Genomic DNA, 17,710 nt, shown 5'->3' on the forward strand with positions numbered 1-17,710 from the left:
TTTTATTAATCAAGGGATATGTACGGCAAAAAGAAATCACACTCCTAAACATGTACGCACCCACTGAGGGACCAGCTAAATACCTACAACAGCTGCTAACAGGACATTGTGAGCAACACAATAGTAGTCGGAGACTTTGAGACTGCCCTATCACCTCTGGACAGATCAAGAAAATTAAAACTCACCAAGGAAATACTGGCTTTGAAGGAAGAAATAGAAGTGATAGGGCTAATAGATCTATACAGGGCTTTATATCCCCCCAAAAAGGAATACACATTCTTTTCCACTGCACATGGAACATTTTCCAGAGTAGACCATGCACTGGGCTACACAACATACCTCAACAGAGTCAGCAAGATAGTCATTGTACCAGCTATCTTTTCAGACCATGATGCACTGAAGATAGAAGTTAATCATGTACAGATGCAGAAAACCAAATCAAACACCTGGAAATTAAACAACTCGATGTTGAAAAATGAGTGGGTCAGGAAGGAAATCAAGGAAGAAATCAAAAGGTACCTGGAAACAAATGAGAATGAAGACACGAGCTACCAGAACCTATGGGACAAAGCCATATTAAGTGGAAAATTTATAGCTCTGCAAGCATATCTCAGGAAAGAAGAAAGGGCCCACATAAATAACTTGATTTCAAAGCTCAAGACCTCAGAAAAGGACCAACAAAAGGAGCCCAAACCAGGCAGAAGGAAAGAGATAATAAAACTTAGAGCAGAAATTAATGACATCGAAACCAAAAAAACAATCCAAAAGATCAATGAAACCAAGAGCTGGTTCTTCGAGAAAATAAACAAGATTGATAAACCTCTAGCAAGACTCACAAAGAAACAGAGAGAGAGAGAGAGAGAGAGAGAGAGAGAGAGAGAGAGAGAGAGAGAGAGAGAGAGAGAGAGAACCCTTATAAGCCGAATCAGAAATAAAAAGGGGGACATCACAACAGAAACCAAAGAAATTCAAAAGATCATCAGAGATTACTTTTAAAATCTGTATGCCACGAAACAAGAGAATCTAGAAGAAATGGATAAATTCCTGGATTCCTATAATCTCCCAAAGCTGAACCAAGAAAACCTGGAACACGTGAATAGTCCTATTAATATCAAGGAAATTGAAACTGTAATCAAAAGTCTTTCCCGCCTCTCTGGCCCCGCGCGAGATCGACCCCGGAGGCAACTGAACCACTTTGGACACGAGCGGCGCCCCCAAAATGCCTCCAAAATGTGTGCTCGGAGCTTCTGGCCCAGGCGCTGCCAGCGAGTGATGCAATTACCAAAAGAATTTTCCCTGGACTTCATATAGAAATCCAAAACCTCGAGGCTGCAATAGCAGCGGTGCGACCTAATATCTCTTGATTGTCAGCAACGTGTAAATGTTCCTTTTTGGCAGGGCTTACCATGGGGGGAAACTCCAAACAATAGTACTGAGTTTTTTGTTGAAGGGTAAAATATTGTAGCGATAGAATTTTAGGCAGAATTTTCCCTGGACTTTATATAGAAACCCAAAACCACGCGGCCGCGGCAGCCTAATGTCATCTAATCATCAGCAATATGAAATGGTTCCTTTGTAATGGGTTGGACTGTGGGGGGACCATAATAGGGTTAAAGTTTGTAGCGACGTGTAATTTCTGGCTGTACTTTCCCTGGACTTTATACAGAAATTCAAAGCCGCGAGGCCGCTGCCATGGCCGTGCAACCTATTGTCATTTAATCATCACCAATATGAAATGGTTCCCTTTTAACGGGTCGGACTTTGGTGGGAAATCCTAACAAGAATAGTAAGTCTTTTGCTGAAATATTGAAGGCTACCAAAGTGGTAGCCATCTCTATAGACTGAACTAAGCCATATTCCCACGCCGGCTGAGAAGAAATATCCTTCTTTCTCGGGAAGAAACGCGGTGTGGCGTTAACCATAGTATGATGTCCATTAAGCTGACACGGACCTGGTGGCATGGGAATGGGATACAAGGGAATAAATTATTATGTACTTGGAACAGCGGGACGCTGGTGGAATCTCGAGCCGGGACCGATACCAGCATATTACTTTTGGATCCAGAAACTACTTGCAGACATTCTACCAGACTATCAACTAAGCCAGAGCCCCACGCCGGCTGATGACGAGAAATAACCATCTTTTTTGGTTTGTTTTCCCTTTGTCAGGCAGCGTGGTGATTACTAAACAGGCGTGATCTCGGTGGCGTGGGACGAGGGGGGAAAAAAATAGAAAAGTTATGTAACAAACAGCGGGACTTAATATCTCTACATTCTCAGCAATGGAGAGCCATCAAATGCTTCCTTGACAGTGGGACTGTCTTTTCTTTTCTGGGGGGAAACCCTAGCAACAATAGTGAGTTATGTGTTGAAGCATGGACTGTAACCAAGAAAAAGCGTAAACGAAGTGAAACTTATCACTTACAAGGGCGGGGACTGGGGGGGCAGGAGGGGGCGGGAGGTATAATGGGGTGGTTGGTGATGGAATATGGGCACGGGTGAAGGGAAGGGTGTTTGAGTATTGTATAACTGACATAATCCTGAGAACTATGTAACCCTCCACATGGTGATTCAATAAAATTTAAATTTAAATAAATAAATAAATAAATAAAATGTCCTTTAAAATAAAAAAAAAAAAGGTCTTTCCCAAAACAAAAGCCCAGGTCCAGACGGAATCACTAGAGAATTCTTCCAAACATTTAAAGAGGACCTATTGCCAGTTCTTCTCAAGCTTTTCCAGGAAATTGAAGAAACAGAAACCCTCCCAAACAGTTTCTATGAGGCTCACATCTCCCTAATATCAAAAGCAAACAAAGACACCACAAAAAAAGAAAACTACAGGCCAATATCCCTGATGAACACAGATGCAAAGATTCTCAACAAAATATTATCAAATAGAATTCAACAACTCATCAAAAAAATCATACACCATGACCAAGTGGGATTCATCCCAGGGACACAAGGATGGTTTAACATCCGGAAATCAATCAACATAATCCATCATATCAACAAAAGAAAAGATAAAAATCATATAATCATATCAATAGATGCAGAGAAAGCATTTGACAAGATCCAGCACCCGTTTATGATGAAAACTCTCGCCAAAATGGGTATAGAAGGGACCTTCCTCAATACTGTCAAAGCCATTTATCACAAGCCTACAGCAAGCATCATCCTCAATGGGGAAAAACTAAGAGCCTTCCCTCTAAGAACAGGAACGAGACAAGGATGCCCATTCTCTCCACTTCTGTTCAATATAGTACTGGAAGTACCTGTAATAGCGATTAGGCAAGAAAAAGATACTGAGGGCATTCAGGTAGGAAAGGAAGAAATCAAGCACTCACTATTCGCAGATGATATGATACTATACTTAGAGAACCCTAAAACCTCTACCAAGAAACTCCTAGAAACAATAGACTCATATAGTAAAGTTGCAGGCTATAAAATCAATACCCAAAATTCCATGGTTTTCCTATATGCAAACAATGAGAGAGAAGAAAGTGACATGATAAAAGCAATCCCTTTCACAATTGTGCCTCAAAAAATCAAGTACCTCGGAATCAGCTTAACTAAGTAGGTAAAGGACTTGTATAATGAAAACTACAAAACGCTACTTTAGGTAATAAAAGTGGATACGGGGAAATGGAAAGATATCCCCTACTCATGGGTTGGAAGAATTAATATTGTCAAAATGGCAATACTCCCCAAGGCACTGTACAAATTCAATGCGATCCCTATAAAGATACCCTTGACATTCTTCAAAGAAATAGATCAAACAATCCTGAAATTCATATGGAACAATAAGCCCCCACAAATAGCTAAAGCAATTCTTGGGAAAAAGAAAATGGGAGGAATCAATCTCCCCAACTTCAAACTGTACTACAAAGCAGTAGTAATTAAAACAACATGGTACTGGAACAAAGGCAGAGCTGCAGACCAATGGAACAGGGTAGAATACTTGACACCCCCCCCCCAAATATATGATCATCTAATCTTTGGTAAGGGAGCAAGAAATGTAAAGTGGAACAAGGAAAGCATGTTTAACAAATCGTGCTGGCAAAACTGGACAGCTACATGCAAAAAAATGGGCTTAGATCTCCACCTATCACCATGTACAAAAGTCAGATCAAAATGAATTAAAGACCTCAACATCAGACCAGAGTCCCTAAAGTACATTGAAGACAAGGCCAGCAAAACCATCCAAGACATTGAAGCCAACGGTATTCTCAAAGATGACACGCAGAAACAGTGACCAAAATACAAAGACAATCTACAGAATGGGAAAGGATATTTACGCAGTACCCATCTGATAAAGGGTTGATATCAAGGATATACAATGCACTGGTTGAACTCCACAAGAAGGAAACTGCTGACCCGATCAAAAAATGGAGTGATGAAATGAACAGAAACTTTCCCAAAGAAGAAATCCGAATGTCTGAGAGGCACATGAGAAAATGTTCGACATCACTAATCATCAGGGAGATGCAGATCAAAACAACAATGAGATATCATCTCACACCACAGAGACTGGCTCACATCCCAAATAACAAAAGCAACCGGTGTTGGTGTGGATGTGGGGAGAAAGGGACTCTCCTTCACTGCTGGTGGGAATGCCGACTAGTTCAGCCCTTTTGGAAAACAATATGGATGATTCTTAAAAAATTAGAAATTGAGCTTCCATTTGACCCAGCAGTACCACTCCTGGGAATATATCTCAGAAAGGCAAAAAGGTATAGTAGAAATGACACTTGCATTTCTATGTTCATTGTAGCACTGTTTACAGTAGCCACAATCTGGAAAAAACCAGAGTGCCCCCAAACAGATGACTGGTTAAAGAAACTCTGGTACATCTACACAATGGAATACTATGCAGCTGTCAGAAAACATGAAGTCATGAAATTTGCATATAAGTGGATCAACTTGGAAAGTATCATGTTGAGTGAAATGAGTCAGAAAGAAAGAGACAGACATAGAAAGATTGCACTCATATGAGAAATATAAAATAGCAGAGAGGTACGAGTTTGCAATGAGGCAATTTCTGGCAGAAATTTCTCTGGACTTAGTTACTAAAATACTAAAATACAGAAATCCAGAACCGTGCGGCTGCTAGTGCAGCCGCTCGACCCCAAATCTCTTCATTCTCAGCAATGGAAAACAAATTATCAAATGCTTCCTTTACAGCAGGTCTGACTTTGGGGGAAGAAACTCCAAACAATAATAGTGAGTTTTTTGTTGAAATATTGAATGTAATCAAAGTAAAGTGAAAGTAAAGTGAAATTTATCAGTTACACAGGCGGGGTGGGGGCTGGGGAGGTGGGGGAGTGGGGGGAGTTATACTGTGATTCTTGGTGGTGGAATATGTGCACTTGTGAATGGATGGGTGTTCGAGCATTGTATAACTGAGACTTAAACCTGAAAGTTTTGTAACTTTTCACATGGTGATTCAATAAAAAAAAAAAAAGAAAAAACAAACAAACAGGAAATAGGTGATTGCTTGAGGTCACACCTTTAGCGTTGTCTGGTGTGAGAAGGAGAGTCCCTGCATATACTGGATCTTTCAACAAGCAGAGTGTTCAAAGAATAAAGAAAACTGAAATTTTGGTGCAAGGGGGCTGGCAGCATCCAGGCAGGGAGTGGTACCACGTTGGCTTCAAGTTTATTTCCGTGAGGGAGAAGCTCTGATGGTCTGCACCTTTTTTTTTTTTGTCTGTTCATGTTCTGAAGTCCTTCTCTCTCCATTTTACCCTAGGAACTACACATTATTTTCTCTTCAGAATATGCAACAAAGGCGAGGGACAGGGAACAGGAATGCAGATGGCCGCGGGAAACGCCCTTTTCTATAATTTTATAGGAAATCCAGGTATTTCCCAGAACAGTGGGCCTTCCCTGGGCCACCACTGTGTTAGCGGCCCTGAGTTATTCTCCCCCTCAATACCCCATAAGAACCATAAGTTAGCCTTTTAGGTCAAACCTTCACTAGGGTTCTTAATCAACAGAAACGCATTAAACCAATAAGCCATTACCCACACCTCAATTAATATTACTCCAAAAACAATGGTAACAGTGAGCATGAAGGTCTAAACCACACAGGTCACAATGGAAAAGCAAAGTAGAAGCCCACCAAGCTTACTTAGTGAAGAGACTAACATGGATAACCCCAACAGTAATGAAGTGTAGACAACCTCTCTGACAAGGAATTTAGAAGGGAGTTACTGAGGATGCATAGGGAGCTAAAAGAAGCAATGGAATGTACTGCCAATAAAATATGAGAGGATTTGAAAGTATAAATGGGGAAAATACAAACAAAACTACAAACAGAAATGCCAGATCTGAAAAACCTAATAAGTGAACTGAAAAGCTCTGTGGAAGGCCTCCGCAGCAGAGTAGCAGCTGTTGAGAACAGAATCAGTGAGCTCGAAGATCAAGTGCTAAGACTCTCCAGAAAAGAGCAGAAAATGGAAAAGAGACTCAATCAGAGAACAGATGTCAAGAGAAGATCAAAATGAAGCTAAGAGGAATAGCATAGGAATTATCAGAGTCCCAGAGGGATAAAAAGAAAACCCTGACAAAGAAGAAACTGTCTAAGACATCATTATTATGACATTCCCAGAGCTGAAGAATACATGCGACCACATTCAGGAAGCCCAAAGTGTACCAGCTAGAAGAAACCCAAATAAAAATACCCCAAGACACATCCTGATCAAAATGATGAAAACCTTAGACAGAGACAAAATTCTGAAAGCAGCAAGATCAAAGGAAGAAATTGCCTATAAAGGAGCATCCTTAAGATGCACAACCGACTTGCCTGATGAGACCCTCAGGGCCTGAAAACAGTGGTGGGATATAGTGAAAAAAAAAAAAAACCCTCAATGGAATAAATGCCTCACTGCAAGTAATTTACCCAGCTAGACTCTAATTCATATCAGAAAGAACAACACACAGTTTCACAGACAAACAACAGCTCGGGGACTTCATAGACTCAAAACCATGGTTACAAGAACAAGAACAACTAAATGGACTACTATACGACAAGACAAGCCCCTCAAATACACCAAACTTCGACAGAAAGATAGGACAAAACCCCATAACAATAATCTCTTTCAACGTCAATTGGCTAAACGCACCAATTAAAAGACGCAGAGTGGCAGGATGTATCAGAAAATTGAACCCAACATTCGGCTGCCTGCAAGAAACACATCTAAACAGTCAGAGCAAACACAGACTCAGAGTCAAAGGCTGAAAAACAATTCTACAGATAAACAACTCCAATAAAAAAGCTCAGGTGACCATTCTGGTATTAGACCTCATTGATTTCAGACTGAAGAAGGTCACAAGAGACAGTGAAGGTCATTTCTTATTGATCAAGGGATCTGTACAGCAGAAAGAACTTACACTCCTAAATATATATGCTCCTAATGAGGGACCAGCAAAGTACTTAAAACAACTACTCATAGACCCATAGAAAGACATCGATAGCAACACAAAACTAGTGGGAGATTTCAACATTGCTTTATTACCTCTCAATAGATCAACCAGACCCAAGCTTAGCAAGGATATACTTTATCTGAAGGAAGAAATGGAAGAAAGGGGCTTAGTAGATATATATACAGAACACTCCATCCTCAAAAAGCTGAATACATATTCTTCTCAAGTGTGCATGGGACATTCTCCAAGATAGATCACATGCTGAGCAACAAAACATACCTCCATAGAATTAAGAAGATAGAGATTATATCACTGATCTTCTCAGACCATGATGCACTGAAAATAGAAGTAAATCACACACACACACACACACACAAACACACACACACACACACACACACCAGAAAATCAAGTCAAACACCTGGAAATTAAACAGCTCACTATTGAACGAGTGGCTTAGAAAGGAAATCAAAGAGAAAAATCAAAAGATTCCTGGAAACTAACAAAAATGAGGCACGAGTTACCAAAACTTATGGGACACAGCAAGAGCTGTGTTAAGAGGAAAGTTTATAGCTCTACGCTCATTCCTCAGGAAGGAAGAGCGAGCCCACATAAATAACCTAACCTCACAGCTCAAGAGCTTGAAGAAGGACCAACAAAAGGAGCCCAACCCGGGCAGAAGGAAGGAAATAATAAAAACTCAGAGCAGAAATAAACTAGATGGAAACCCAAAAAACAATCCAAAAGATCAATGAAAGCAAGAGCTGGTTCTTTGAGAAAATAAACAAGATCGATAAACTTCTAGCAAGACTCACAAAAAGGGGAGAGAAACCCTAATAAACCAAATCATAAATAAAAAGGGGGACATTACAACAGAAACTACAGAAATTCAAAGGATCCTCAGAGATTACTTTGAGAATCTTTATGCCAAGAAGCAAGAAAACCTTGAGGAAATGGATAAATTCCTAGATCCTATAGCCTCCTAAGCTTGAGCCAAGAAGATCTGGAATACCTGAATAGACCTATCAATATCAAGGAAATTGAAACGGTAAGAAAAAGTTTCCCCAAGCACAAAAGTCCTGGCCCAGATGGATTCAGTAGTGAATTCTTCCAAATCTTTAGACTTAACCCCAATCCTCTTTAAGATTTTCAAGGAAATTGAAGTATCAGAAAAACTTCGGAACAGTTTCTATGAAGCAAATATTACCCTGATACCAAAAGCAGACAGAGATACCACAAAGAAAGAAAATTACAGACCTATATCCCTGATGAACACAGATGCAAAAATCCTCAACAAAATATTAGCAAATAGAATCCAACGACTCATCAAAAAGATCATACACCATGACCAAATAGGATTCATCCCAGGGATGCAAGGATGGTTTAACATTTGCAAGTCAATCAACATAATTCATTATGTCAATAAAAGAAATAATAAAAGCCATATGATCATATCAATAAATGCAGAGAAAGCATTGACAAGATCCAGTACCCGTTTATGATGAAAACTCTCAGCAAAATGGGTATCAAAGGAACTTTCCTCAATATAGTCAATGCCATCTACCACAAGCCCACGGCAAGTATCATTCTCAATGGGGAAAAATTAAAAGCCTTCCCTCTTTGGCACAAGACAAGGTTGCCTGCTTTCGCCACTCCTATTCAATATAGTACTGGAAATCTTGGTTATAGCAGTTAGGCAAGAAAAAGATATAAAAGGCATACAGATAGTAAAGGAAGAGGTCAAGTTATGACTATTTTCAGACAATATGATACTTACTTAGAAAATCCTAAAGACTCTACAGAAAAACTCCTAGAAACAAAAGGTTGGTATAGTAAAGTGGCAGGCTGCAAAATCAATACCCAAAAGTCTATGGCTTTTCTATATACAAATAAGGAAAGAGAAGAAAGAGACATTAAAAAATCCCATTCACAATAGTACTTCAAAAAATCAAGTACCTTGGAATCAGCTTAACCAAAGAGGTGAAGGAACTATACAAGGAAAATTACAAAACACTACTTCAAGAAATAAAAGAGGACACTAGAATTTGGAGACACATCTCCTGCTCATGGATAGGGAGGATTAGCATTATCAAAATGGCAATACTGCCCAAAGCACTATACAAATTTAATGTGGTCCCTGTAAGGATATCCATGTCATTTTTCAAAGAAATAGACAAAACACTCCTGAAATTCATATGGAACAATAAACCCCCACGAATAGCAATCCTTGGGAAAAAGATGAGTGGCATCACCTTCCCCAACTTCAAACTGTACTATAAAGCAGTTATAACTAAAACAGCAAGGTATTGGACTAGAAACAGACCTGCAGACCAATGGAACAGAGTTGAATATTCTGTCACAGATCCCCAAATATATGGCCACTTAATCTTTGACAAAGGATCAAGAAATGTGAAGTGGAACAAGGAAAGCCTCTTCAACAAGTGGTGCTGGAAAAACTGGATAGCTACTTGCAAAAAAATAAAGAACTCTGACCTCTGTCTAATGCCAGGCACAAAAGTTAGACCAAAGTAGATTAAAGACCTCAATATCAGACATGAATCTTTAAGGTACATAGAGAAAAATGTCGGCAGAACTCTCCGTGACATTGAAGCTAAAAGCATCTTTAAGGATGAAACAGCACTGACCATGCAAGTGGAAGCAAACATAAACAAATAGGACTACATCAAACTAAGGAACTTATGCACTTCAAAAGAAACAGTAACCAAAATACAGAAAGAGCCCACAGAATGGGAAAGAATATTTACCCAATACCCATCTGATAAGGAATTAATATCCAGGATATACAAGACACTAGTCACTGTCACTGTCATCCCGTTGCTCATTGATTTGTCTGAGTGGGCACCAGTAACGTCTCTCATTGTGAGACTTATTGTTACTGTCTTTGGCATATCCAATACGCCACGGGTAGCTTTCTCCGCCCCTCTCGGAGAGTATGGCAAGCTACTGAGAGTATCTAGCCCACACAGCAGAGCCTGGCAAGCTACAAGACACTAGTAGAATTGTATAAGAATAAAACCCCCAACCCCATCAAAAAGTGGGGAGAAGAAATGAACAGAAGTTTCCTCAAAAAATAAATACAAATAGCCAAAAGACACATGAAAAAATACTCCATATCGCTAGTCATCAGAGAGATGCAAATCAGAACAACAATGAGATATCATCTCACACCACAGAGACTGGCACACATTCAAAAGAAGAAAAGCAACCAGTGCTGGCGAGGATGTGGGGAAAAAGGGACGTCTTTCACTATTGGTGGGAATGCCGACTGGTTCAGCCTTTCTGGAAAGCAATATGGACAGTCCTTCAAAAACTAGAAATTAAGCTTCCATATGACCCCGCAATACCACTTCTGGGAATATATCCCGAGGATGCAAAAAAAGCTCAGTAGAAATGACATCTCTACCTACATGTTCATTGCAGCACTGTTCACAGTAGCCAAAATCTGGAAATCACCCAAGTGCCCTAGAACAGACGACTGATTAAATAAACTTTGGTAGGAATATTGGGCATTCGGTGATATGAAAGACACTCCAAGTCAACACTCGTGGAGGGATTGACTTGTTTATTTTTTGCATACATATAACTATTACATGCCCCAAATCCAACTCTCAGTAACTCTGTAAATTATGGATCTCTCTACTGAAAACTTCAAAAAGAAAGACAGTCCAGCACACAAAGGATTGTTCTTGTGGGGTGATGGGAGGCAAACTGGGCACATCAGTGCCGGGATATATATGCTGGTGGAGGGATGGGTGTTGGACACTGTATGTCTGAAACTCCATCGTGAACAGCTTTATAATGACCTATCTCATGGTGATTCATCTAAAAAAATTAGGGGACAATCCTTGGGTAATACTGATATTAGTTTTCCTCCTATAAGGTGACTTCTTGCGAGAACATAGTCATTACTATTCTGTTAAACTTTTCTGAGAGAAATAATAGTACTTTAAACATACCATGTTGCTTACAGGAAAAGGAAGTTCTGGGCCTAGTGACAGATGCTTATTTTATTTCTAAACGATTGAAATCAAATGCACCAGAAAGAAGCTTTTTTCCCCTATTAACCTTTAGCAGCATTTATAATGACCATGTTCAATCAAACCTCATTATAATGTAATGGGGCCTGACTGAGATGCTGTAGGTATGATGCTGAGTAATTTCATAAATTATTACATGGTAATTGAAAGTAATATGTCAGAATATAGTTTACTACTAAGGGGAAAATACAGAAGACTTTGGAAGAAAACAACTTTGGTTAAAATAATATAGGTAGGACAGGGCTGGAAGCAGAGCACCAAATAACTTTTATTTTTATTTATTTATATTTTTTACCAAATAACTTTTAAAGCCTTGAGTCCATATTTTAGTTTTTGTCATTTGGTTAAAAATTGACACTTAAACTAATTGAGCTTCTATTAATCCTGTCCATCATTTTCATCCTGTGTTCAAACATTCTTTGGATGTGCATGAGTAAACTGGAGTTGCTTTTTAGGAGCTGAAGTGATAGTGCAGTAGATAGGATATTTGCTTTGCAAGCAGACAACATAGGTTCAATCCTGGCACCTTATATGGTCCCCTAACCTCTGCTAGAGTAGATCCTTGAGTGCAGAACCAGGAGTAACCCTGAGCACTTCTGGGCGTGTGTCCGAAACAAAAAGTATTTTTTTATATACTGTGCTTCCCAGTATCATGACTTTTAGTTATCACTTCAGATCATTACTTTTTGTAGTAGCCTTTTAGAAACTTTATTAAAAAACTCTTCATCAGTTTGCAATTATTCTTATCATAGAGAAAAATATAATCATGAAATAAACAAAGACTAGAAGAATAAATCTCTTATTATTTCACTAGTCACTAGATTCTAGACATATGATTCTAGACAGTAGATTCTTCCTGATCTATAGACAAGATGCTTTATATGTATCCTTTCTATATCTATGCCTAGACAAGAAATTTGATTGAAAGAATTAAATGATACTCTAAGATGCACAGAATTTTAGTATAAATCTTTATGACTTTACTTAGGTGAGAATATACATCACTTGTATCATTTGTCATCCCGTTGCTCAATGATTTGCTTGAGTGGGTGCCAGACATTTCTATTTGTCCCTGTCGCTTGCTAGTGTAGCCCAATGATGTCTGCTCACTCCAGGAACACAAAAAGCCTCAAACCGTTCATTCAGGGTCTTGACGAAGAAGTCTGACCATCTCGTAGGTGGGCGGCCACGAGTTCTTTTGGCATCTTGTAAAATCCAATAGGTAACAGCTCTAGTCCAGCAGTCATCTCCAAATCACATTATGTGTCCGGCCTATCTGATTTTTGATGCCTTGACAAACAAGACAGTGTCCCTGATTCTCGATCATCGATGGAGGTCAGAACTCTGGATTCCTTCTCTCATTTGAGTGGAACATGATATTCCAAGCATAGCTCTTTTGTTTCCTCTTTGGGAGACCTGAATAGCATTCTTTTTTTTTTAATTGAATCACCATGTGGAAAGTTACAAAGTACTCAGGCTTATGTCTCAGTTATACAACATTCAAACACCCATCCCTTCACCAGTGCCCATATTCTACCACCAAAAACCCCAGTGTACCTCTCGCCCCCGCCCCCACCCCCAATTGCATAACTGATGAATTTCACTTCATTTTCTCTTTACCTTGATTACATTCCATATTTCAACACACAACTCACTATTGTTGTTGGAGTTTCCCCCCAAGAAGGACAGCCCTACTACCAAGGAAGCATTTGATAATTAGTTTTCCATTGCTTAGAATGAAGAGATATGTAGCCCCACTGCTCCAAGTACATAACTCTTTTTTCCCTTTTTCCTTTTCCTTATTTTCCCCCCTCATCCCCCTTCCCGCGCCTCATAGTATAGTGGACGCCATGCCGCATTTCTTCCCGAAAATGGGAAACAACCGGGAAAGAGGGATATTTCCTCTTCTCGGCTGGCGTGGGGCTGTTGCTTAGTTCAGTCTAGAGAAATGGCTGCTACTTTGACTACCTTCAATATTTCAACCAAAAACTCACTGTTATTATTTGGAGTTCCCCCCCCCCAAAGTCAGACCTGCTAAAAAGGAACCATTTCACATTGCTGACAATTAAGAGATGTTAAGTCACGTGGACGCTGCCGAGTCCACGCAGTTTTGGATTTCTGTATAAAGTCCAGGGAAAATGCTGCCAGAAACTGCATAGCCCATCTCACAGTCCCAGTGCATTGCTGTAAGAAGCTGCTGCGCTGGATGCCAAAATGTGTTAGAAGTTCTCTGGAATCAAAGTCTTTAGGCGCAGAGGGTCTGTTTCACTCTCAGCAGCTCGGGATTAATCTGAGCCTAGGGCGTGCTGGTTACACCCACTTCCCATGATTACCTAGGAGCACCAAAGTGTAAAAACTGTATATCTCTGGGTTAGGAGTCTTAGAAGATGGCTCTCACCACGTGGATATTGCTGCCGCCACCATTTTCCGTGCAGAGAAACAGGGTGGAGAGGAAAGATCCATCCCCGGGCAGCGTGGAGTTGTAGCCCAGCTCACAGTCCCAGTGCATTGCTGTAAGAAGCTGCTCTGGATGCCAAAATGGGTTAGAAGGTCTCTGGAATCAAAGTCTTTAGGCGCAGAGGGTCCTGAATAGTATTCTTATCCTATTTTCGGAGGGCCCAGGTCTCTGAGGCTTATGTTCTTTGTGCAGGAAGAACGGTAGAGTTGAAAAGATGTGCCCGGAGCCAGATGTTCTTCATCCTCTTAAGAACTTCTTCGACGCTCTGGAAGTTGTTTCATGCCACTCTCTTCTTCCTGTGAAGCTCAGGTGCCAGGTCATTCATCATTGAATTCTTGATCCAGGTACACATAACTGCTGCATTCAGAGATGTTCGTTCTCTTGAGAGCAAATGGAACATCAGGAACTAGTTCATTTCTAATGAACATTGTCTTGGTGATATTCAGCTGTAGTCCAACCTTTCCACACTCACGGTCAAGGTCAGCCAGTTTTCGTGCCGCTTGGCAAATGTTTGGTGTTATTAGAATGACATCATCAGCGAAGCAGAGGTGGTGTAGTTGCCTACCATCTATCTTTGCTCCCATTCCTTCCCATTCCAGTTGTTGCATGATGTTCTTGAAGGTGGCACTGATGAGTTTTGGTGAAACGGTGTCGCCCTGCCAAACCATTCTCTTTGCATCACTGATCATTTCCTTGTAGAATGGTGAGATCCTGGTAGTGAATCTGTAATACAGCATGTGGAGGATCCTGATGTACTGAGTTTGAATGCTCTGTTTGGCTAGGGTTTTGATGACCGCTTCAGTCTCTACAGAATCAAAGTCTTTCTTTAAATAAATGAATGTTAGACAGAGCAGCATCTTGAAATCTTGCAAAACCTCAATGAGCTTGGTCACCATGTGGATATGGTTGATCATACTGAATCCTTTTCAGAATCCAGCTTGCTTGCATAGTTATCCTTCATCTAGCGTTCTGCCAATCCTATTCAGGATGACTCGAGTGAATAACTCGTAGATGATGGACAACAGGCAGATTGGGTGACAGTTGCCAATGTCATGCATGTCTCCCTTCTTGCACAACAGAATGGTTCTGCTGGTTTTCCATTGGGATATAACTTTGCATTCAGACAGGTAGTGTGTGAAGAGCCAATCCAGTGTATTGACAGTACTGGTGGCAGATTCTTCAGGTGTTCGGGTCTGACCTTGTCTGACTGGGTGCTGTATGCTTCTTTATTGACAAAATGGCATGTCGGATTTCGGAAGGGAGATCACTGGGAATGACATAGCCATCCTGTGGTTTAGCATGTGGGCAGGTGGACATGGCTATTGAAGAGATCCGAGTAGAAGTCGTGTATAACCTTTTTCATTGCCCTTCTGGAAGATGTGATAGATCCATCAGGACGTTGGAGGACAGTCATTTTGGTTTTGTAGTTGGAGAAGGACAGGCAGGCTTTGAGAATACTTTTCCCAGCTTCTGCCGCATTGGCCAACACTGCTGCTCTTCTCTCTTTGAGGTCTTCCTTTATCGCTTCTCTGCACAGCTTTGCGAGCTCAGATGTTAGCTTGTGATTGCCTGAGGCTCATGCCAAACACATTGGTGAATGAACTTGAGAGTTTCCGAAGACATGCTACCTGCATGGCAGAGCCTGCAAGGTACCTGTGGCATATTCGATAAGCCAAAAACAGTAACAAAAATGGGCCTCATTACCCTGACCCTTGAGGAGCCCCCAATATGGCAGCATTGAGAAGGACAAGCAAGAAGAAGCTGCTGAAATCTCAGGGCTGAACTAGGCTGCCAAAACGAAGAAGGACTTAAATGACTGCACTTTTAATGCATGTGCTCTGCCATCAGAAGGATCCATCGAGGACCTGATGGTGCAAGTGCAGTAGATCAAGTATGATGTCATTGGATTGACTGAGATGAGAAGACATCAATCACATCACCCGTTTTTTGACACTGGAGGAGAACTGCTCCTCAGAACATGTGACAGTAGAAGCATTGGTGGTGTCGGTGTCCTCGTCAACATGAACTTGGCTGTGAGCTTTGACTTGTTTGAATGCCTAACAATCCAAATCAGACGCTTACCTTTGAATAGAGGTGGCTCATTGCTGGCAGTTTCTATCTTTGTCATCTACGCACCAACATCCACCTATGATGAAGAAGAAATTGAGACGCTCTACATGGAGCTAGAGAAGTTCTATAAAGAAGACCACACCTTCTACAAGGTCAGTGTCGGTGATTTGAATGCCAAGATAGGGTGGAGATCTCCCGAATAACTCCACATCGAGATCCAAGGTCTAGAGTAGAACAAAAGGGTGAGAGACTGTCTACATTCACCATGTTGACCAAGACCATCCATGGTGACTTTCAGTTCCAGAAGACCGAATCTAAATGCTGGACATGGGAGTCTCCTAGTGAACAGCTCCACAACGAAATTGCCCACATCATATTCAATTTGTAATTTTGCCTGACTGATGTTGCTGTTGTCCCAGAATTCCAAATGGGATCAGACTATCCTCTCCTTCATGCAAAATTCTACTTCACGGAGTGGGGAGAAAGGGTTTCAAAGTTTAAGAAGAGAACTCCCAGAGGAACCACCAACTGGGAGCTCTTTTGCACTATTGCAGCAATATGGGAAGATGTCGTCATTACATCAACGAGGAATATGATGGACTGGTTCAGCACCTCCATGATTGTGCAAGGAACACCGAGAGAGAGAGAAAGCAAAAAAAAAAGAAGTATACACGTAAGATATAGAATATAGGGCTGAAAGCTAAAAGCTTGGGTTTCATGGGAACAACTTCTCGAAAACCTCCAGGGGTCACTTGTGAGGACAGAGCCAGGAATAGCCCCAGAGCACCACTGAGTGTGCCCCTCCCCGAAATAAAGATAGAAAATTTTAACGACTATCCCGATTTATTCCTCATATTCCACCCCCACCTATTTCATTTTACCCATCCCTCCAGAAAGAAGCCTCCGATTTAAATTCTCTCACCATAGATTTATTCTGCCTGTTTCTGAGATTAAATTGGATCATTTAGCATTGACTTTTGCAGGTTTAGATTCCTTTACTAATTGTGACTTTGAAGTTCACTGTGGTGAGGTTATTTTTATTGTTTAATTGTATTTAATGTTTATGCTATAATTTATTCATCTGCTTTTGATGGACCTTTTGGATTGTATTTTTTTTTAATTTTATTTATATTTTTGCTTTGTGGGTCACACCCGGGGATGCACAGGGGTTACTCCTGGCTCATGCATTCAGGAATTACTCCTGGCAGTGCTCAGGGGACCATATGAGATGCTGGGAATCGAACCTGGGTCAGCTGCATGCAAGGCAAACGCCCTACCCGCTGTGCTATCACTCCAGCCCCTGGATTGTAATTTTTGGCTGTTATAAATAATGCCTTTATTTCCACCTATGTTTTGATGAGTTCATCGTTTTTAGCATTAGTTGCTACTACATTTTTTTCTCAAAATAGTTGTAGAATTTGCATTCCAGAGGCAGACCATAAGTACTAAAGTTGTCCTACATCTTTGCCAACTGTTGGAAAGATTTACCATGTTATTGAATTTAAATTTCAGTCAGTTTTACACCTGACTGTTCAGTGGTAATGATCTGTGATTTTACATTGCATTTCCTTAATAACAAAGATGTGGAAACCCTTCTCGTGTGCTTTTTTGTGGCTTGTTTTGCTTCTTTTGATACTTTTGAAAAATGTCTGGATAAATGTCTGGATAAATCTACCTGTTCAGGGTTCCTTGACCCTTTG

General features: G+C 40.6%; 1 pseudogene; it reads left to right on the forward strand.

The window, feature by feature from the left end:
• The window catches only part of LOC129405146 (uncharacterized), a 347,936-nt pseudogene extending 331,810 nt beyond the window's left edge, over nt 1-16,126 (forward strand).
• Nucleotides 16,127-17,710: the final 1,584 nt, after the last annotated feature.

Source organism: Sorex araneus, chromosome 5 (assembly GCF_027595985.1).
Source record: "Sorex araneus isolate mSorAra2 chromosome 5, mSorAra2.pri, whole genome shotgun sequence".
NCBI lineage: Eukaryota > Metazoa > Chordata > Mammalia > Eulipotyphla > Soricidae > Sorex > Sorex araneus.